This window comes from Eptatretus burgeri, chromosome 5 (genome assembly GCF_056783735.1).
Source record: "Eptatretus burgeri isolate ZD-2024b chromosome 5, Ebu_testis_v1, whole genome shotgun sequence".
Classification (NCBI taxonomy): domain Eukaryota; kingdom Metazoa; phylum Chordata; class Myxini; order Myxiniformes; family Myxinidae; genus Eptatretus; species Eptatretus burgeri.
Window position 1 is genome coordinate 12,526,139 of NC_140965.1, and position 22,922 is coordinate 12,549,060.

The 22,922-nt window shown below is 42.4% G+C and overlaps 1 pseudogene; it reads left to right on the forward strand.

Annotated features, from left to right (window-relative positions):
* Window positions 1-20,316: 20,316 nt before the first annotated feature.
* On the forward strand, window positions 20,317-22,599 carry LOC147025862 (uncharacterized; annotated as a pseudogene).
* The last annotated feature ends 323 nt before the right edge of the window (window positions 22,600-22,922 follow it).

Consider the following 22,922-nt stretch of genomic DNA (forward strand, 5'->3'; position numbering starts at 1 on the left):
ATTGCTGTCTGCGCAGGGTATTTTTATATATATATATATATATATATATATATATATATATATATATATATATATATATATATGTGCCAAGTTTCAGGAAGTTTCGATGAAAACTGTTGGCTGTGAAACAAAAAAAGTCCACAAGAAGAAGATGAAGAACAACAACGTGAGTAAGACTTAGAGATCCTCCACGAGGATCGAAAAACTCGATCAACTCTGCTAATTTGAGCAAAAAAGCGAGAGCAGACCCGGTCTCAGTACAATGTTTCACCGGCTTCACAGCCGGCTTCATCAGGCACAATAGACCCCAGGTCTCGGCACGTGTCAGGTTTTTCTTTCAATAAAACTTGACAGCGATCCGATTCCTCAGATTGAGGACTTCTATGCCACCCTAAATGGAGGACAGACTTTCACGAAGCTTGATCTCAGCAGTGCTTACTTGCGATTACTTTTGGATGAGGCTTCAAAGGATTGCACAACCATATATACTCACCATGGCCTTTTCAGATATACCCACCTCCCACTGGGGATTTCCTCATCACCCTCCATTTTCCAGTGAAGCATGGACACCCTTCTGCAGGATATTCCCCACGTCAGTGTCTATATTAATGACATCTTAATTTTGGGGGAGACTGAGGCCGATCATGTGAAAAATCTGGACACAGTACTCCGTAGACTTTCAGATGCAGGAATGACTGTTCACAAGGAAAAATGTGTTTTCCAAGCTAAGGAGGTGGAGTATCTGGGCTACATGATCGATGCAGAGGGGCAACACGCTGAAGTTGACAAGGTTTGAGTGGTGGTGGAAGCTCCTTTTCCCAGGAATGTGTCAGAACTGAAATCTTACCTGGGGCTCTTGACCTACTTTGAGCGTTTCCTACCTGGCCTGTCAACAGTACTTGCACCACTCAATGCTATGCTAACAAAAAACAGCCATTTGGAATTGGTGACCAAAGCAAGATGAATCTTTCAAGGCTTCAAAACAACTGTTAAGTTCTTCCAAGGTTCTGATGCATTATGATGCAAAGAAAGATCTATTACTTGCATGTGACGCCTCCCCAGATGGCGTTGGGGCAGTTTTGTCTCATCGTATGCCGGATGGAACCGAGAAATTGATCGCATTTGCTTCATGCAGCTTCGCATCTACAGAGAGAAAATACTCACAGTCGAGAAAGAAGGCTTGGCGGTGGTTTTCAGGGTGAAGAAATTCCATTCATACGTTTTTGGTCGGCATTTTGAAATCACCACCAACCACAAGCCACTGCAGTCCTTATTCAGTGCCACCAAAGGAGTTCCTGTGTTAGCTTCTTCGAGGATACAACGCTGGGTACTAATTCTGGTGGCATATGATTACTCTTTCTCGCACAAGCCAGGCAAGGATATGGGGCATGCTGGTGCCATGAGTCGTTTGCCTTTATGGGAAAGCCCTAGATTTGTGCCCACTCCTGAAGACAAGGTACGCCTCATGGAATTCCTGGATTCTTTACCAGTAACGGCTGAAGAGATTCGTCAGTGGAAGGATCATGATCCAGTTCTGTCATGCTTGCACCATTGCACAAACAATGGTTGGCCTGTTTCACCAGATACAAGGCTCCAGGCATATTCACTGCCCAAATTTGAACTGAGTGTCCAAGATGGTGTGATCTTGTGGGAGAAGTAGGGTTGTAGTTCCCCCACCAGGTAGAACGAGAGTGCTGGAAATGCTTTACGAAGCGCACCCAGGAATGGTGCGAATGAAAGCATTTGCGAGGAGCTATGTTTGGTTGCCGGATCTCGATTTAGATATCGAGAGTACAGTTCACAACTGCAATTCATGTCAGGCAAACGCAAAGTTGCCTGCATCATCACCGATGCATCCTTGGGAACGGTCCCAGAAACCTTGGGAGTGCATACGCATTGATTATGCTGGGCCATTTTTGGCCAAAATGTTTCTGGTCATTACTGATGCTTATTCTAGGTGGATGGACTTGCATCCCCTGACAACAACTTCATCCGAAGCCACCATTGGTAAATTGAGAACCACATTTGCTACACATGGGTTACCCACAGCTTTGGTGTCAGATAATGGGCCATCATTCACTAGTGCAGAATTTCAAGAGTTTGTGGATGTCAATAGAATCACCCACCTCCCCTAAGCTCCGAACCATCCAGGGTCCAATGGGTTGGCTGAACGTTCAGTGCAAACATTTAAGGAGGGCATGAAGAAGCTCAAACAGGGTAGGATTGAGTCGAAAGTGGCCCGATTCCTTTTCAAGTACTGCATAACACCCCACTCAACCACTGGGCGAGCACCGACAGAGCTTTTGGTGGGAAGGAAGCTGAAGACCCATCATGACCTATTTCAGCCAGATGAGTCTGGAAAGGTTCGTAGAGTGCAAGTGAAGCAGAAGTCCTGGCATGACAGACACATCAAGGTCAGACTTTTTTGTGTGGAAGATCATGTCTATGTGCTCAATTTTGGAAGTGGTAATCCCTGCCTGGGAGGAACTGTTGCTAAGAAATTTGGTTCTTCCCTCATTGTGAAACTCTTGGGTGGCTGGAATGTGAGGAGACATGTGGATCACGTGAGACTGTCAACCTGTGATGTATCTGGTCCATCTGAACCATCCGTCGAGGCTAACACATGGGAAAGGCCTGCAAACATCATTCCAGAAGGAAACACTCCAGAAGGCTCTTGTAGAGAACCTTTTCAGGGTGCTCCTGCTGTGGAAGAATGTGAACCACCACCACCTCCTGCAGCACCATTGGAAGAGCGGGTACTCCGTCACTGTTCCCGCCTCAGAAGACCTCCTAATCGTTTGGACTTGTGAACAGTAAGTATGCATACGAGTTAACTTGTAATTAACTTTCATCGATGAGTTGGTTGTGCTGTTACTCACAATGTTTGGTATTGCTGCGTCATGTGTGTGAAGTTCTCAGATGGGTGTCACGAGATCAAACTTTTTTTTTCCATTTTCTGACCCCAAAACAGGTCTGGTTTGATGACGTCCATATGTGTTCAATGAAATATTTTCCCCCCGGCTGAGGAAGCTTGAAAATATCTTCTCGACTTGCGTTCTGTCATCTCTTCCAAATACAAATCCATGAACATTTGAGAATGGAAACGACTAAGATGACAAGGTGTGGGGAGGGGGTGGTGACATACCCTGTGAATGGTATCACTGTGTTGAAAATACATTTTAAATGGCAACTTTTATTTCTACAACAAATCAGAGGCAACAGTAAACCCATCCACTGAAACAGCCTGGAGGAGTAGGATTCGGGTTATGTTATGGTTGGGATCACTGATTATGAAGTTGAAAATGATGTGGAAGTTAATGGGGAGTTGGGGATGGCCAATTAAGATAATGAATAATGTGGGAGGGGGAGGGGGTGCTGGAGGGAGTTGAGCATGAGCATTTCTCATTAGCAATAATTTTTAACTACATCGACAAATGATTCGAGGCTTTACAACACAATTGTGCAAACTTAATGGCGATCCTGGTGAGTTCTCACCGATGATGACTGCTGGGTACACTGATCAATGAATGACACGATTGTGCTGCAAAAGGAATTTGCATTTCTCTTTACTTTTTTTGCGTGCGGTTTAGTGCATGCCACTAATGATGATGGTTTTTTTATTTTTTATTTTTTTATTTTAACTGTCGACTCGGAATTTCGATTTCCACCGTGGATTTCATATTTTTGGCCATTGGGGGTATGATGTGGGGCAACAATGTTATGCTGCATGGAAGTCATTCCAGGATGAGTTGTTTATACCTATCTGGTGGGGCATGCCTGCACGCTGCAAGCAGAACCTGGGGGGTACATTCCACGTGCAGATATAATAAATATAACCTTTTATGTATTTCATGAAGTGGATTGTGCTTGCATTCCACAAGCAGTTAGGTAAAAGTAAAGAATGAGTAAAATAATGAGCTCTTTAACACTTTTCAGGAAGAGTGACTGATATTTAATCTAAATGCATCATAAGTTACTAGTACGTGGCCGTACGTGCAAAAAAAATAAAAAAACCTTTCAAACCGCATGCCAGAAACAGCCACACAGGCCGTTTCTTCGCTCTCGCGTGACCGTACGTGCGTACCCGTACATGCGTGTCCGTACGTGCAAACCAAAAAAAAAACCTTCAAACAACCACACAGGCTGTTCCTTCGCCCTCGTAAATGACGACTGCATTGGGGCATTGTGTTTATCTATAAATGCGGATAAGAAATCGAGAAATTATTGGAATACAGTAAGTCATCACTATCCGGAAGTGGTGCGTGCCTGTACGGAATGTTCACATCATTCCACGAATTATCGCTTGCATTGAAGTAACAACTGCTGTGATACAGTAACAACGTATACACACAGTTAATTAAAATACAAATTAAAATCAAGTTTACCTCCCTGTCTTTGCTTGCCATGACATTCGTTGCCATTGACCATTGCCACTCCTATGCCAGGGCAACTAAATGGCGCCCTTTCCCCATCGGCCACGCCTCCGCAGCAACGTGTCCTGTCATTGGTTTGGTAAATAAATGGCTGCAGCAACGTGTTTTGTCCATTGGTTTGGTAAATAAATGGCCATAACTTGGGAAACACTTGTCCGATTAATATCAAACCTTGAAAAGGCACATACTCAAGTACCCAGCAATATAGCTGGCAAGTTTCAATTAGATGGGACTCGTGGTTGTCGAGAAACAGCGGACACACACACACACACACACACACACACACACACACACACACACACACACACACACACACACACACACACACACACACACACACACACACACACACACACACACATTGTTGGAATTATAGACAGATGGAATAAAAGTAAATGTTCTTGTGTATGGCAGCTTGGCTGCTGGGTAGCGATCGTTTCTTGGAAGCACTGCTGTGCCGCTGATGTACCCCTCTACCAGTACACTGGTACTCATTTTGCCGACCTCAGAAGGATGACAGGCCAGGTCAACCCCACCTGGTGTTAATTCAGCAGCAAACTGGGCTCGACCTCAGAACCTTGGGATCTGAAGCCAGCCACCCTAGCTGCTAAGCCAACACCAGGCTAATAAAAGTATAGTTTGCTCTCTAATTGTTTGCTGGGCAATGCTAAGAGGTGGAGTTTAGGATGCAAAGTCGAAGACAAACGTTAAAGGGGAACCAAATGCTCAGACCACCTCAACATGAATCTATCTCTTCATTGATGCCCGATACCATAGATATGATGTGCCTTTTTCCAATTTATAAAGTAGGTAATTTTGCGATTAAAAGTTTAATTCTTCTTCTTCACGATTATCAGTGATGTCACACCTGGAAGTCGACCACCAGATCCGTACTGTCTGATTTTTCACAGATATGCCGAGTCGATGCGTCATTGGTGGTTGTAGTAATACAAACTGAGATGGCTTCATGCTACACAAATGGCCGAAAGACCCCAAGTTTTTTATAAATTGGACGAGGTTTGTCCGAAATACCCGAGTGTGGATCAGTTTTTAAAAATGTTTGCTTTTGTGTCCGGAACATTTTACAGAGCACTGCTATGAAACAACAGCGATGGCTAAATCTTGTGATTATCCACCACAATTGAGAGAGGATGCCATCCCCACGATTAAGTGGAAGAAACAGTCGTCGCTCGAAACTGCAACACCATCTCTACCGAGCTACCAGTCCGTGTACATGGACAATTTGAGCAGTGAATGAAACACCTGTGTTAGTCTACCGGTGACCGATCTCATCGCGCCTCCACCCACCTCGAAGGTGCGACACGGAAAGGAAACGAAACGACATGACCACTGCCTTGACGATGGCACACGGCGCGACCACAGACTCAAATGGCATCCCAGAAAAGTATGAAACAGGATGATCCCGTAACATACAGGACACCTGGTCAGCCTTAGACGTTGGGACGAAGCATTCGTCGCCCATTTTGTCGGCCATGTCCGTGTCGTGTTGTGTCCCACTGTCATGTCCGTGCTTTGTCGTGCCATGTCCCACCATCGTGTCTGTGGTCATGCCGTTTCCGTGCCGTGTTTCTGCTGGAGTAGCATAACTGATTTATCGATTAATACAAAATCCCTTATAAATCGTCAATTGAACGGAAAAACAAAACCGACCAGTCTGTAGTCAACACGCGACCGGCGTTTTCATCTTCACCAACACCTCCATTATTAGACCGGTCAAAATAGGACATTTTAGGGTCAAACCCACCACAAATTGCAATAGTAATCATTCAAGTTTTTTTCACTCCAAATATATCATAGAACGACATACTAAAAGTCACCTTAAATCGGGGCATTGTAACAGCTTCATTTTGACCTCAGTTGAAGGTGACATTGAAGAAAAAATTGACAGCCAAAATATAGGGGGAGGGTATAGTAACATGACCATATCATGACAAATTACTGGCCGATTCACAATATTAAGATATCAGTAGATTCACAATAAAATTACCTTTCAAACAACACCACAAGTAATGATGTAGACCTAAAATTAACATCATGACGGAAGAAAAACATTTCTGCCTATCACTAAAAATTATCGAATTTTGACATAAATGTTGACATTTTTAAATTCACAATTTTTTAATTTCCAAAGTAGGTCCGCAATTGGTCTGGGTATCTATATACATGTTTTCTGACTGTCACAGTTTTTAAATTTTGCCAATATGTAATGTAGTTAGTGAGATGTAGGCTTGTAGCATGGTATTGTGTACACTGTGGTCCAAAATGAGGAGAAAGCTTAGAAATTGAACCCAGTTTTAATAAGATAAACAATCTTAATGTTATATAATGTCCAAGTGTCTGTGCTTTCAGAAAATGTATACTTTGCTATGGATCCTTTGGATATAGTTGCTTACAAAGCATGTTTTTTTTTATCCAAACACAGGCTATTTTTTCCATTTTTATGGCTCATTTTTTAGAAATGGGTTACATATATGATTGTATATGTTGTCAAAAATGGTTGAAAATGGATTTTTTGTTTGATATATATCATTATACATAAGAATAGAACAATTCCTCAAAACAGTACATTTCTTATGACCTGCATATCTTGGCACCTTCAAATGTGTAAAATCTCAGATTTTGCAAAATTCCCCCCAGTCATAGTGAAGCTTACAAAATCGTATTCCAGAAATTTGAAATGCATCTGATAGAACATCTTAAATAGCAATTTACTTCTGCATAAAGTGATGATTTAAAATGGCAAGTTTCAACATGGATCATTACTACATACCAGTTTTTAGGTTCACTTCCATGATTGGGTCAAAAATGTTAGGAAGTACGTAACAAATTGCATTTACCAAGCTGCTACAAAATTACTGGTTAGGTAGCTATAAGCTTTATTTTATAACCATAGAATAAGTTTACCAAGATTGCCCTATGATATAAAAATCAATACCAAAGGCCAGTTTGTGTTCAGTATACAGAACATCAAAGGTCGTTAAGAAGTACGTAACATTTTAAAGAAATCTGCACTTTTAATCCTAAGATGTTAGTTTGCTTCATCACAGCATGTATTTCTTTGGTTAAGTTTATGTGCATATTATATTTATGACCTGGATGAACACTGATCAATTTGTTAATTTCATATGACCTTGACCTCTTTGCTCAAGGTCAAATATCAGGTAAACAAAATATTCTCCATATATGTGGTTTCCAATTCGTGTTTTATACATATCTAAGCCATCAGACCAATTTTAGAATGATATGAGTGGTTCCTTGATACAGATAATTGATACTCTTTGGGTCTATTTGACCTTGAACCTGTCAGAGCAATAGAAAGAGGAAGAATTAAGCTCTGCCAAAATAGATTCTGAATCCCCATGATGTTAGCTAACAAATGATATGCAAAACTTAATCATACAATGACTTTCATTTTTTGGTCCCCTGTGTCCTAAATGTGTACATAATTTCTTGCTCCAAGCCTATAACCAATTTACTGAAGCTTGAAGGAGGGTTAACATATTTCAAAATTCTTCCCTTCAAATGGCCATTTCGGCATAAGTCGTATAACAGCAAAACCTCAACATATTTACAGAATATAAAGTTACCAACATAAATAAAATACTATGATGAATCATTATACAGATAAAACACAATTATTTTGTTACTGGAATTTCACGAATCAATATTCCTATAAAATAATCAGACAATTAGTTTATGCTTAGAAGTTTGGAATCCTCCTGGGTGCTGAGATGTTATACTTTATCTCCATTTATTGCTATGGAATTTAAAATAGCAAAAACACCAAACTTAAAAAGTTATTCTAGCCAGAAGTACTAAGCTACTAAAAGCAAATATACAACACATTTTGTAATATGTACATGTGAATCTTAACAGTCCAATTCCAGGGTAGCCATTTTCTTTTCAATACGACATGTAACTAGTAAACTAGTACTACACTATTTGTTAAAACTACACAACAATCACTATTTTATAGTGCTATCAAGAGCTGACATGTATATCTAATGAAGAAAAATAAATATTTAAACTACTTCAAGTAAGTCATTTCTAAACAACACCTTGAATAAAACAGTCACAAATTACACATTATAATACATCCTCAGCATCACTTTCTGGATCAGGCAGGATTGCGTTCGAGCAGTGTAGGCCTTTACATTCTCCACATGCTGAAGAACACTCTTGGCCAAATTTTCCACATGATCATCTCTGTGTACTACAGTTTGTTCTGCAATTGCAGTTGAAGGCTTCCAGAAGATTGTCAGGTGCAAGCTTCAAGTTAGTGTCCACAGGCACCATCTTACCATTGATGACATAGCCTTGTCAGTAGAAGATATTTCAATTGAGCTTGGATAAAATTCCTGTGGCTGCTTCACTAATTTTACATCACTTTTAATAAGTTTGGCTGCGGTTTCTATAATTCTTAATTTCTCTTCATCATGGTCATACTTCTTGGGTTTGGAGTAGAAGTCATGGATGATAGAAGATGCTTTATGTTGAAATGTAACCACATTTTCTTTTCCACTAATCTCAGTGATGGTTATCTTGTCTCCAAAATGTTTCTCAAGTCTATGTTTCATGTAGGTAAATCCATATGGTTCAATTCCAGTCTCAACCAATATCTCTTCCATTTTGTTTATAAGATCCTGTATTGAGATTTGTTCCTCATCATTGACCTCCAAATACATGGCCACCTGATTAAAAGCATCTTCCCTTGCCAAATCAGGAGGTCTACCCAGCTTAAATCGTTTTGGTTGGATTTTATCATCTGCCATGAACTGTTGTGGTATCTGCTTCCCTGTTCTAAAATTTGTGCTGCAAAGGTTGTGGTATACTGCATCTGCAGCATGCAAATGTTGTGGAAACTCAAGTCTACCATTCACAATTTCTGACCACAAATCCTTGTGTTCATTGCAACACTTCTTAATTTTATGTTGAAAATCCATTGATCTGACTGGAATAAGTTTATGACTTTTTACCTTGCCATGGAATTTATCTGGATGCCCACAGAATATGCAGTTATCTTTATAAATAAATGTATTTCCTGTGGATTGGCATGTATTTGGTGTATTACTGAAAGAAACAGTCACATTCTTGCTTTCTGCTGGCACTAGCTTTACACTTTGGAGAACAGAAGTCCTTTCTACACTTGACATGCACAACTTGTCCAGGAACAGTACTTGTACTGCTAGACCGCAATGCATTAGCTTTTGCAATGCCTTCACATCCTTTGGTACCTAACGTTGCAGTTTTTTGTCCACTCAATAGAGGTTCCTTACAGAAGACGCACTTATCCATCTTTAATAGATTACTTCAACCTCAGAGAAACAAAAACATGCTTAGAATTGTAAATAAAGATGTTCCAGACTTTTAGGTGAGTGAGAACCTTTTCAGAATTCTTACCTATCCCCTGGATATACTTTTGCCCTACCCCCACACCCTTCTGATTCTCTCTCCCCTATGCATATTTAATTGAACAGCCCTCAGCCCCTTTCAATCATTAGTACATTTATTGTATCTTCTATGGCAACCACAATAACATAGGACAAAGTAAATAGACCATTCAGTTATCTTTACTGGGGAATTAAATCTGAAATGGTCATACATCCAAAAATAAATATTTTGGTCAGATTCTCCAAATATTATCAACTCTAAAAACACTAATCTTAGGTCAATACCATTACATATGGTATTGTTAGAAATGTATTTTCATTATGAATCTGTTGATGCCTCTATATTAGAGATAAGTTTTTTTGAATTGTTCACAATATTACAATAAATCTCGACCCTACCCCAAAATTTTATTTTATGATATTTGTGGAAAATGCTGCCTCAAACTGAGGTCAAAATGGAAATGTTCCAATGCTCCGATTTAAGGTGACTTTGAGTTTGTCATTCTACAACGTATTTGGAGTGGAAAAAAAACATGAATGATTACTATTGCAATTTGTGGTGGGTAAATCACTATTTTGACCGGTTTATATTGCCATCTTCGTCTGAATCGCTCGCATAAAACTCGAAACGATACGGCTCCATAATTCCCTTGAAAGCATTTCCATCACTAATTTTGTCTAATAGACTATTCAAAATCCCGTAGGTGTAAGACGGAGTACGTGTGCGTAAATGAGAGGGAGGGTGGCGGAATGGTGCGGTTGCAAGGAGTTGAGGTGGTGAAGGTAGATGGGTTAAATTACTTGGGATCAACTGTCAAAAGTAACGGAGAGTGTGGTGGAGAAGTGAAGAAGAGAGTGCAAGCAGGATGGAGTGGGTGGAGAAGAGTTTCAGGAGTGATTTGTGACAGAAGGGTATCTGCAAGAGTGAAAGGGAAAGTATACAAGACGGCAGTGAGACCAGCTATGTTGTATGGTTTGGAGGCGGTGGCGCTGACAAAAAGACAGGAAGCGGAGCTGGAAGTGGCAGAGTTAAAGATGCTGCGATTCTCGTTGGAAGTGACGAGGATTAGAAATGAGTATATTAGAGGGACAGCGCAGGTAGGATGGTTTGGAGACAAAGTGAGAGAGGCAAGATTGAGATGGTTTGGACATGTGCACAGGAGGGATGCGGGTTATATCGGGGAAGGATGCTGAGGATGGAGCCGCCAGATAGGAAGAGAAGAGGAAGGCCAAAGAGGAGGTTTATGGATGTGGTGAAGGCGGACATGCGGGTGGTTGGTGTGACAATGGAAGATGTGGAGGACAGAGCGAAATGGAGATGGATGATCCGCTGTGGCGACCCCCTAACGGGATCAGCCAAAATAATAATAATAATCAGTCTATTCAAAATCCCACTGGCGAGTTTCAACATGCTGAGAACCTTCATAGTTGCTAATGATGGTGGAATCAGTGTCGGAATATACTATCTATGTAAAGCCACCATTTGGATCAAGGTGGGTTCAAGGTTGACGTTACTAGCAAAAATAAAAAATCGGCACACCCAAGGGCTTTTTTTTCGGATTCTTTGTGATTGGCAAAAAAAAAAGATTTCTTTTTCTCCCTTCAAATTGGACCGTGATTAATGTTTTTCAATGGTTTTCAGAAAAAAAAAATTGCTTTTGGGTTCCCCTTTAATGGTGGTTCTCGAACTTCTAAACTGAAGTGGACAACAAACAGTAATTGAAACGGTTGATAAGGAATGGCTGGCTTGGCAAGTGATTAGCAATCACCGATCGGTCATATAAACACCATGCGCCTGGAGACTCCCAGAATGTCAGGCAATGTTCGAATTGAACAAATGAACACTTTTTTTTGAGAAGTTGGAACAGATGCGAAGTTCAATTATTGAGCTGAAATTTTGCAATTCGACTTGGTTTAAGAGATTTCTCGAGGTTATGACGTGTGGAAATGAAATAAATCCACGAACACCGGCGTCACCGGGCGTTTATAAGCGTTGCAATGTAGCCAGAGAATTGTATCTGTGATGAACATGTATTCGATGATATAAGTTAGGAAAGTGGCAAAAAAAACCCCAAAAGCTTTATCTTTAAGAAACCGTTGCGGCCTGTTCCAAGTCAAGGCATTGTTGACCAGGTCAAAAAAAATAAAATTATGAATTAAGACCTCAGCAAGGGATGTAAGGCTGACCACGGATTAGCCTTGATGAAGAATAATTAAAGAAGGGTGTTAATTATATTCAAAAGGGGTGTTTAAATTAACCCAAACACAGTCTTCAGTCATGCACTCCCTTGGTATGCATGCAAAGTTTCAGGCTGATAGGTGTCATGGTTTTGGAGTTATGGAGGAAATACACACACACACACACACACACACACACACACACACACACACACACACACACACACACACACACACACACACACACACACACACACACACACACACACACACACACACACACACACACACACATACACACGCACACACATTCGTATAGATATAAATAAAATTTGTCGTCTGTTTGTACATTGCTGTTTTTTTGCAAAGACTGCTGGGCCAACAACCACCACATTTGGCACACAGACTAAGTCCGATCTGGGAATTTTGCTCAGGGTATTTTCATCCACCACCTCAGCCTTTGAAGACCCGAAAGACCCCTTTTACCTTCAAGGTCATTCGACACTTTAGACACGTTTATATCCCTTCACCCTTTAGAGTTAGACCTTTTATACCCTTTAGACCAGTGATATTCACAATTGGTTGAAAGGGGGGTCACTTTTGCCGATAATTAATACGTCAGTGTGAGAGCCGCCACACCGCCTGCAGGACTCTATAATGGCTGCTATTAGGCCCCACCTCCACATACTACACTTTGTTGTGGTTAACTGGGATGCAAGCATAATTGTTTGTTTTCTGCAACCATAACCTGCTTGAGTTGTGTTACTTCAATGCTTCGTGTTGGAACACTCATTTGAAACCATTGGGTCAATTTGATAGCATTTATGGCAGATTATGATGGGGTGTTTTCACATTTGTGTATTATCGGCCGCATGTCAGGGGCCGCACTTTAGGCCACCAGGGGCCACCATTGACTCCCGGGCCATGCAATGAAGAACAGGGCTTTTAGACCCTTAGAACCTTTTAGACCTTTACACCATTTATGTCCCTTTAGACCCCTTGGATCTTAACACTGTTTGGACCCCTTACCCACTTCAGACAGCTTGGACCCTTGACCATTTCGAGCTTTAGACCACTTGGACCTTTTTCGACCATTTTTTATAGGTTTGAGAGGTTAGACCCTTTTAACCCCTTCGGCACCAACTACTGTGGAACGTATCCTTTAGTTTAGACCATCGAAAACGTTTTAAGCACACACCACACAAACATCTTTCGTCGTCTTGAAAAACACAGACTGTACTTTTTTTCAACATGTACTGTGCAAACTCGACCCGTGCAGAGAGTTGGTGCTCTACTGTCTAATACATAATAAGAAAGTTTGTTACTTGGCGAAATAATTTTGCCAAGTCGTGTCTCTTTGTCTGTCTGTTTGTCACATGATTGTTGTCCAGTTTTCAAGGAATCGTTCTGAATTTTTTTTGTGTTTGCAGGTGACGAGCTAAGGACAGCAACACGCAATTTTGGTCAGGAGCCAGATCTCGATACTGGAATTTTAAAAGTGATTCTTCAACAGTGAGATGATATATTTAAGTGATTCTCACCAAAAACGATATGTAACACAATATCTAAAAATGTTGTGGATGGATTCCAGCAAAATTTGGTGGACAGGTTGGGTGTGTGACAAGGACGAATCCATTCAATTTTGGTGAAGGTATGGATGGGTGATGACATGAGATGGAAGTGTGGCACCTGCTTGAAGCCCTGGAGGGAAGATTGGGATTAAGCAGCATCTGAAAAGCGAATATGCTTGCGGGAGAACAGAGGAACAAAAGAGTTGAGTTATGCAGTCAGCCTGGATTAATGAGGCAGTTGTGTGTGTGTGTGTGTGTGTGTGTGTGTGTGTGTGTGTGTGTGTGTGTGTGTGTGTGTGTGTGTGTGTGTGTGTGTGTGTGTGTGTGTGTGTGTGTGTGTGTGGTATATGTGTGTTTAGGGTGGGGACGAGGTGTTGCTGGAAAAAACACGTGCATTCTGAAATTGCTTGGGGGGGTGGGGGGGGGGTTGAGAGAGCAGAAGAAGCGAGACCAGAGGAGAGGCAGTATAAAACAGAGGCCACTGAACTGCCTGCAATGTAAAAGAGCAACAGTACTTGTGCTTCGGCTTATCTTGGTATATTACAACAATGTTGAGAGCTTCATATTCCATAGAATCCAGCGTACATAAATGGGATGCTGGAGTATCAGTCAATAAGGGAAAGCAGTACTCCATTAGGCTAAGGGGAAAAAAGTGTTACCGGCTGTGAGTAGTTCTGATTTTTCATGGAATGACTTGAAATAGCAGAGGATGCTCAGTCTGCGGCTGGCTTTGAAGGCCAGCTTTACTATATGGTTGTTTCAGGACAAGTCATGGCTGGATTTGAAAGATAGTTTTTGTTTACCAAAATAAACTATTTGAAAGGTTTTGAAATCCCAGGAAAAGCTTTGGAAGTACTCATGAGCAACTATCTGCGAACCATCCAACTTGAATTATACCAATGGGCATTAAGAATGATTTAATGATTTGACTCCCATTTTTTTTTTCATCCACCACCTTCATCCAAAAAAACAATCAAACATGTTCTAATGAAAAATGAATCTGATGAAATGTAATGATCAGAAAAATGCACTAAGACTGACTGACCGGGACCTTGGCACAATTTCCACAATGATACATGGGGAAATACCACATGAGACCCTCACAAGTCTCTTTCATTCACGGGCTGCTCACTGTTCATGGAATAATGTCTGTCGTGATGACCAATTAGGTTATGGTCGTGATTTGAGTCTCAGGATGCGATCGCTGAAATAATGTCGGTAATTGTTTCGGTGTTGACATATAGTCATTACTCATGGTTGTCGAGTATGTGTCTCCTTCTCTCCCTCGAGTGCTTCCATTGGTCTGTTGAGGCTGTAAGTCTGTAGATGAGTAATAGATGATTGATGTACACTTGAGTCCCTGACTGTAAGAACCTGATGACCTCTGTTTTGTTGGCTTAGTAGTGCAGTCACAACAATGTGATAAATTCAGTGAAACCAGCAAGGACTTTATTGGTCAATGAACATGCTTTGCACATAAACATCCTTGGCAGAAATGTCTGCTGCAGTCTGACAACCTGACCTTAAAGACGTTTGCTGCAACGGGCGGGACAGTTTGCTCACATATGTGATCCCAATAACTCGTGTTATCGCACCCTTTAAATATCATGGTGTTTCCTCCATTTTATTAATCTTCCAGGGCTGTGGACTCGGATTGCCAGGACTCGACTCGCTGTCACATCCCCAGCGTTGTCCTCCATGAAGACGCATCAATATGCAATATGCGTCACAGATCCATGACATCAAATTTCGTGTACATCAGTTAATGATTTTTGCGTGATGAGACGGTGCTATAAACAACTCGATATCGTGGTGTTAATGAGAACCTCAGAGGCCTTATTGGCTACATTTGACACTGCTCCTGGCACGTTGAACACAACATGCACATTCTTTACTTTTGCTGTTAGGGGGTATGAACATTTATCGACCTCGTGGCCGCACTGAGCGGACAAACTCCGACATACATCTGGAATGTGATTGACCCAGAGCAAAACCTTTAAACCTGCATCGTTTTCCAAAGCCAATTATGAGAATGATTTGATCAAGGTGGAAAACAATAATTTTGATCATCATCTGTGATTGTCTTGATTGGTTATTCCTGAACTCTCGAGAGGATTCGTCCAATGATTCGTACGCACCGCATGCAAGTTCCATCCACGCATCCATCACAACAACTCCCGCTTGTCCACCATCCGCCAGTGCGCACCTTCTTTACTCGGACATGCCTGCGGTTTTGTTTGGCAGCAGGTGTAAAGGGAATTGGATGTGGTGAGCATTGCAGGAGGATTTGGTTACTTGGTGGTGGTGGTGGTGGTGAAGAGAAGCATAAAATGAGCGATTCAAGATGCGTTGTCTCTGCGATGCAAAGTGATGCTTAACAACATCCTCTAAAGAGAGTGAGCAGATGATTGTCATTAAGAGACATTCACTGCTTGCTGCTAATTAATTGCCCACAAGGCATGGTTGAACGCACAGCTTAGCGACAAGCCCTTTGGATTGTGATGCAGCCTTCCAGCCATGCCCTGTGGCATACACCATGTGGAGTTGCCTCCACCCATCACGGGTAACGGGCTTGGAGGTTTTTAAGTTCCTTTTTAACAGACCTACCTTATTGCCCATTTAATTGCCCATTAACACAGCAATAACTACACTTGAGCTGCATCTTCAGAACATATCCATTGGCTGTACATTGCAGCCTGCAAGTTGGGTTTTACAGGGTGAGCATATCATACACAACCACTAAAGACCTTGCTTGGCTGTGAATGATGCTGTGATGGTGGATTCACCACATAGGCAAGTGACCAGCGAAGATCTTCTCTAATAATATCACACAATTGTGTTTCTAAATGCTTCGTCAGAACAGGCCGACGTGCAAACGTAAGCCTTGCTCACCAACAAGGCTTGTAACGGTCTCGGTGGCATTGGCAGACAACTCTGCTGAAGCAGGTGTAGTGAAGCTTCCCGGGAATGCCTCGGAACTGTCTCTGCCGACCGCATTGCTATGAATTCAGCTCTTTTGATGTAGTAAACTCCTTTATTTTGACATCTTCAAAGGCATAAGTTGAGGAGTTAATTACGATTAGTCTGTATGGATTAAAGTTAAAAGAAGACGAATCGAACTTCATAGACTGACATTTTCAAGATGTGATCATTGTTGAATTATTCACCGGGCATCCTTTCAGGAAACAATCCACCATTAAACAAGGAATGCAACTTCAGTGAATTTTTCCAGTGTTTTCTGCAGAGGTAGCAGCTTCTTGCCTTTCTGGGTCCTTGATTGGCTGTGGACCATCATGTGCTTTTCACAACCAATCGGGGGATTCAAAAAGATACCACTCTGGCACCTTCAAATCCAAGTTGCTGGGAAATTCCCTGCTTGGGTTTCCTGCTTCATGGTGCACTTTTCCATACCAGGATGTGGAAAATAAAAAATGTAAAAATGATCTTCTTCTTCTTCTTTCGGCTGCTCCCGTTAGGGGTCGCCACAGCGGATCATCCGTATGATCCGCATAGTGATTTGGCACATGTTTTACGCCGGATGCCCTTCCTGACGCAACCCTGGTCGCCTCTTATGACACAGGGATATGGTACACCTATTTTAACCGGGGTATACACAGGCCCAGTACACTGGTACTCATTTCGCCGACCTCGGAAGGATGACAGGCTGAGTCAACCCCCTGGTGTATTAATTCAGTGGCCCAACGGGGCTTGAACTGAGGACCTTTTGGATCCCAAGCCGCGACCCGAACCACTGCGCCAACACCAGGCTCAAAAAAAAAAAATGTAAAAATGATCAGATCAAGTAATTCTTGGTTTTCAAAGTTTTAATTTCGTTTTCCTTTGAAACTTGCTTTTTAACCAACGCTTTTGGACTATTCAACTAATTCGGCCAAATTTTTAGTCGCTCGCTCGCCTTTGACAGGGAAGCTCGCTCATCTTTGAGCTGTCTCGCCTAGTTCTGAATCTCATCCCAGCTATAAACTGCCACCCTGGTGTTTCTTTCACATGTCGGGCGAACCATCATGGTGGATGCCATCACTTGCATGGACGTTACGCTGAAGGACCTTTCTCCTCGAACTGGTCGTTCCTTGAGGTATAACATCTCACTGGAGTTTTTGTGAATAGGAGTGAAGTTATCGTGGGTACCCTCTCAACAAATTCCAAATTCCTGTCCACCTTCAGTCGTTCGTCAGGCCTTGCCAGCCAGTTGGTCAAAGACTTGGGCCAAAATCGTTTCCCAGCCAACGCAACTAGATGTTTCGAATAATTGGGGACATTATGTAGTGGATTCACCGGTACTCGGATGTAATGAAGATATAACCTGTATGTCATTCATTGTGTTAAAAAATAACAAAAGCGGCCAATAAAGAATATTTTGCTTTTACCACCTGAAAAAGAGCTTCAAACGGTTGATGTTTCAAGACAAGTATTCAATGTATATGTATATATATATATATATATATATATATATATATATATATATATATATATATATATATATATATATATATATATATATATATATATATATATATATACGTACACACATATAATCTATATATTACAAAAACTCTCATCTATGTATGTATGTTCCCGAAATACAGCCAAAACGGTACACGATTGCGCAAAAGTTTTCGGCCCACCTGACTCACCATTCTCCTGCGGTGTTTCAATTTCATTCAAATCGGGCAACGAAAAAATTATTAAAAAATCAATTCCCGATTCAGTCAAGTACGCTTTGGGAGAATTTAATCAATGCAAAAAACCTCAGCGGTATAGTTCGCAAGAGCTATCCTTTTTTTTTTCTTGAAATGATTTATTTTAAAATCTCAAATATTTAGTATCGACAAAGAACGATTTATTTTTAAGCAGAAAATAAACCGCCATTTTGATCTAATACTTCCATGTTCATTAATAAATAAAATTGTGTTTAGAAGATTATGCACAATAATTTCTTAGACTTTTTTTCTCCGTTTTTTTTTTCTTCACATTGACGCGCAATATCAAGTTTCGTTCAAATGGGGCGACGAAAAAATGATTAAATAATCAATTCCCAGTTCAGTCAAGTACTCTTCAGGATTATTTGATCAATGCAAACAACCTCAGCGGTATAGTTCGCTGGAGCTATCTTTTTATGATTATTATTATTACTAGTGCAGGCCCGTAGGTGCGTGGCCGCACGTGCAAAAAATAACAATTGTGACGACATTCGTGACGTCATAACACCGTGTCCTGTCATTGGTTGGCAAATAAATGGCCGTAACTTGGGAACCGCTCGTCCGATTAATATCAAACATTGAAAAGGCACATCCGCGTGTCCCCAGCAATATTCCTGGCAAGTTTCAATCAGATCGGACCAGTGGTTGTCGAGAAATGGAAACTGCTCTTCCTCTCGGCGATCTGCTTTATGAGGAGTGACTTGACCAGCTGTTCCTCCTTGGCCATGGATCCAGCATGAAGGTCATCCCCAGGTTCATCCTGAATCCAACCACAAAGCCTCTGACTGTCCTTACTCCCTGCACAGCTCGACCACGTCTTTTCATCCCATCGATCCACCTGCAGAGTCCAACACCCAGATTTGGCCCAATCTGGTGTACAGGCCAGGACTGGATTTGCATGCTGGATTTGCATACATATTTGCATACATTTGCATACAAGAGACCTTTTGAAAAACCAGCTGGAACACACACCTGATCTTTCTCTCTTGTTCCGTCGACCTCACAGGGGTTGGACGCACCGACGCTGCGTGCGTGGGCTGTGCCGATAGGAGTACGTCTCCGCCATTTGCCCCGCTGCGTGCTCGGTCTGGGCACTCAAATCCGGCGACACCGGCTTGTCACGAGCCGCATTCTTGCCTTCCACACCTTTCCTCTCGTCCATGAGACACCACCAAGTACTCCGTGTCTTGTCTGCATGTTACCCAGGCCTAAGGCTTATTTTGCTAGGACCCCCTGCGAAACCCGTATCCGTAGCTCCCTAGATAAGGACGGGCTATAGATGAATGATAATGTTATCGTGAATGCTTTGCTTGTGTCGTGTTCCCCGATGTTTCCCCATTACATCGTGCTGATTCATACGAAATTTGCCACACTGAATTTATTCGTGTCGCACTGAAGAACAATCGCTCGATTTGTATTTATAAACAAACTGGCTACGGATTGCGGCAGACTTCACTCGGTCTCTGATCAAACCCAGTCTGTTGCCGGGGTGTATATCCCCAACTGGCAAGGCACAGGGGTACTTTGGTATTGTGATCTTAGGCGCATGACCCGAGACCTGTGCCGAACTAGCTGGCGTTATAACCCGTGAGACGGCAGTGCTGTTAAGCGGTGCCGATTCAACAACAAGTTGCTGTCAGGAGTGGGGTGCGAACCCCTCCACCTCCATAATTTTGCAGGACACCAATTGAACAACAATTGGTCGTCAGGAGTAGGGTGCGAACTCCTCCACCTCCATAAATTTGCAGGACACTAATTCAACAACAATTGGTGTCGAGGAGTGGAGATTTGGACCTGAGGTGCATTTCGCACCCCGAACATTGGTAACGAGAGGTGCGAAACCCCCCCCCCCAAAAAAAAAAAAACGTTGCTTGCAAATTCCAAATTTGGTTTGATTTTATTTTGAGCGGATTGGGTGTAAAACTTCGAAATTATAAAGAAAAATGGAGTCGCAAATGGCGGCGCGGCTCCACCTCAGCGCAACACGAAGCGGGAGAGGATTAGTATGAGCAGCATAACGGGCTGCACAGCACGAAGAAAACGCTTCCACCCACCGGTTCAAACCACGTGGTCACAGCATGCGTCATGGCAAACGAAGCAGGACGACGACACGTACATTAACGAGCTTCATGCACAATTGGGGAATGCCTTGGAACAGGTGGAGTGTGATGAGAATAATATTGAGGAGTTACAAACTAAATTGGACAAGGCACTACGGCAGGCAGACGAGGTTCAGGAAAATTATGTACACAGCGAATCACAACAATTGGCCGATGCACAGGAACAAATTCTGTGGCTGGAAAATGAGTTAGCCTACGCCTTGCAAGACAAGACAGATTCCAGATAGGAACACGATTTGGAATTGGAAAAACTGAAGGAAGAGGTAAGATCAGGCAATCAGACAAGAGAAAGCCTAGAACAGATAATAAAAAGATGAGAGAAATATCTGGAGTAAAGGAAGGAAGAATTGGTGGAAAAGTCAAGACAGTTTTGGAAATCAGAGTTCAGGGGAAGTGAACTGGCAAGTCAACTGGAAATTAGCAAGGAATACGGTAAGAGAATGGACGAAATGAGGGAGGAAGCATGCAAAAGAGGTGCGGAGATGAGAAAGGAATGAGGGGAAAAAGCTGCTGAGTCACAGAAACACCAAAACAAAGAGAGGGAATTACAAAACAAGCTCAGGATGTTAAGTGAGGAAAGAGAGAGAATGGAGAATGAAACGTTAAGGAACCACACTGTGCAAATTGAACAGTTGGAAGCCAAAGCAAGATTAAAAAATGAGATGGAAGAACGAGTTGTGAAAGAACAACGAATGAAGCAGGAAAGGGAAATCAATAAATTGAGAGAAACGACGAGATTGGAGAATGAAGAACAAGAGAGGCGATGGGATAGGAAACAAAAATAACATGAATTTGAAATTGATCAACTAAAGAAGAGAGCAAGGTTGGAGTACGCGGAGATGGAAAAACTCCGGAAAGATAACGAACAACTGAAAAGGCTCAGAGAGGAAGAACGACTCAAATGGAAAGGAAAATGGAGCCAGGAAGTAGAACAGCACAATAATGTGGGATGTGTGACATTACCACAGGAGGAATGTTAGTGGTGCGGAACTTGATTGACATCACTCGTCGGATGAAACAACAATTAGAGCAAACCCTGGTGATGGAGACATTGAGGGAGCATACGGGGTTGTTGACGAATGAAACACATTTTGAGCAGGTCCAGCATGTGGAGCTGACAGCCCCAGAGGAGTGTGGTGAACCGTTGTTGAGTAACCTGCTGGAGAGACGCGACCGGACCGAGGTCACTCTGGAACAAAGCAGGTATGTGGGCACATGCATACATGGTGCGGACGATGAGCTTAAGTTAGGAATTGGATTTTATGTTAATGAAGAGACTCTGTCCGATGGGGTGCACATATGCGTGACCCCTGAATGTGTGTGTGGAATGCCTGTGAATGAATGCTGTGAGCCCACAGCCCAGTTTTCAGCACCGGTGTGTGCTGCCAAGGCCGAAACGTGTGTGTGTACTCACGTGGCGGTAGAGGATATAACCCTGGAATGCGAGGCAGTTGGTCAGTACGCAGGCAAGCTTGAATGTGTGGAATGTGAACACATAACCTTGGAATGTGTGGAGCCTGCTTTGTGTGGGAGTCCTGAGCGTGGAATGAGTGGTGACGTAGGAAATAGGTTAGACGTGCAAGGGGAAATAGAAATGCCACCAGGACAGAACTTGATACAGGGGACAGAAACCATAATGGACAGCTCCACAAGGGTTCTTACAGAGTTAGAGGTGCTGCATCCAGGAGCAGGCTTTAGAAATTGGATTTAAATTTCTCTCTCAGCCTCACAGGAATTTTGGGGTAGAGCGCAGATGAGTAGCAAGCGGTACTGGCATGTGTCACATACTCCCCGTACCCATTTTAGAACAGGAAGGGGCCAGCAGCAACACCGCCATGTGTCACTTGGTCTTCAAACCTCTCTGAGGACACGTGGGGTTCGGCTAGCTGAGTGGGGTTTATCTGTCTTCAGGGAGTTAGAGAGAAGAGGGGGAGGCCGCTCCCCAAATTGGGGTTTACCTGACTTCCGCGAAACCTGGAAAAGATGAGGTGGTGGACCACAACCCCAATTGAGACGTGACCCCTTTTAGCCGTGGCGGAAAGGTGGCGGGGCCATGTAATGGGTAATGAGGGATTCCTTCCCTCACTCCCCTTCCAATGAGCCAAAGAAGCAGGACATATTGGGATGTAAATATTTTGATTGAAAATTATATCGAGAGTGATTGCAAATTGAGAGACTGACAGAAGGGATAAGAGTGGCACGAGTGTATTTGGGTGATTATTAAAAAAAGAGTGGTGTAGACATCACAGGCAGAGCATTAAACACACCTGAAACAAGTGGGTGACAAAGAGTGGCTTGTTTGAGGAAAGACTGAAATGCCTGGTTAGAACCATGCAGAGGTTCCATGGGGCTGGTGAAGAGATTTTGATGTTTTGTTTAAATTGTTTGAAATAAACGATTAGGGCAGTATGGAGGAGGCCAGCGGACGACAGACTTAGTGACAAATTGATTGGGGTTTGATAAAAAAAAGTGTATCAGTTAAATTTGATGA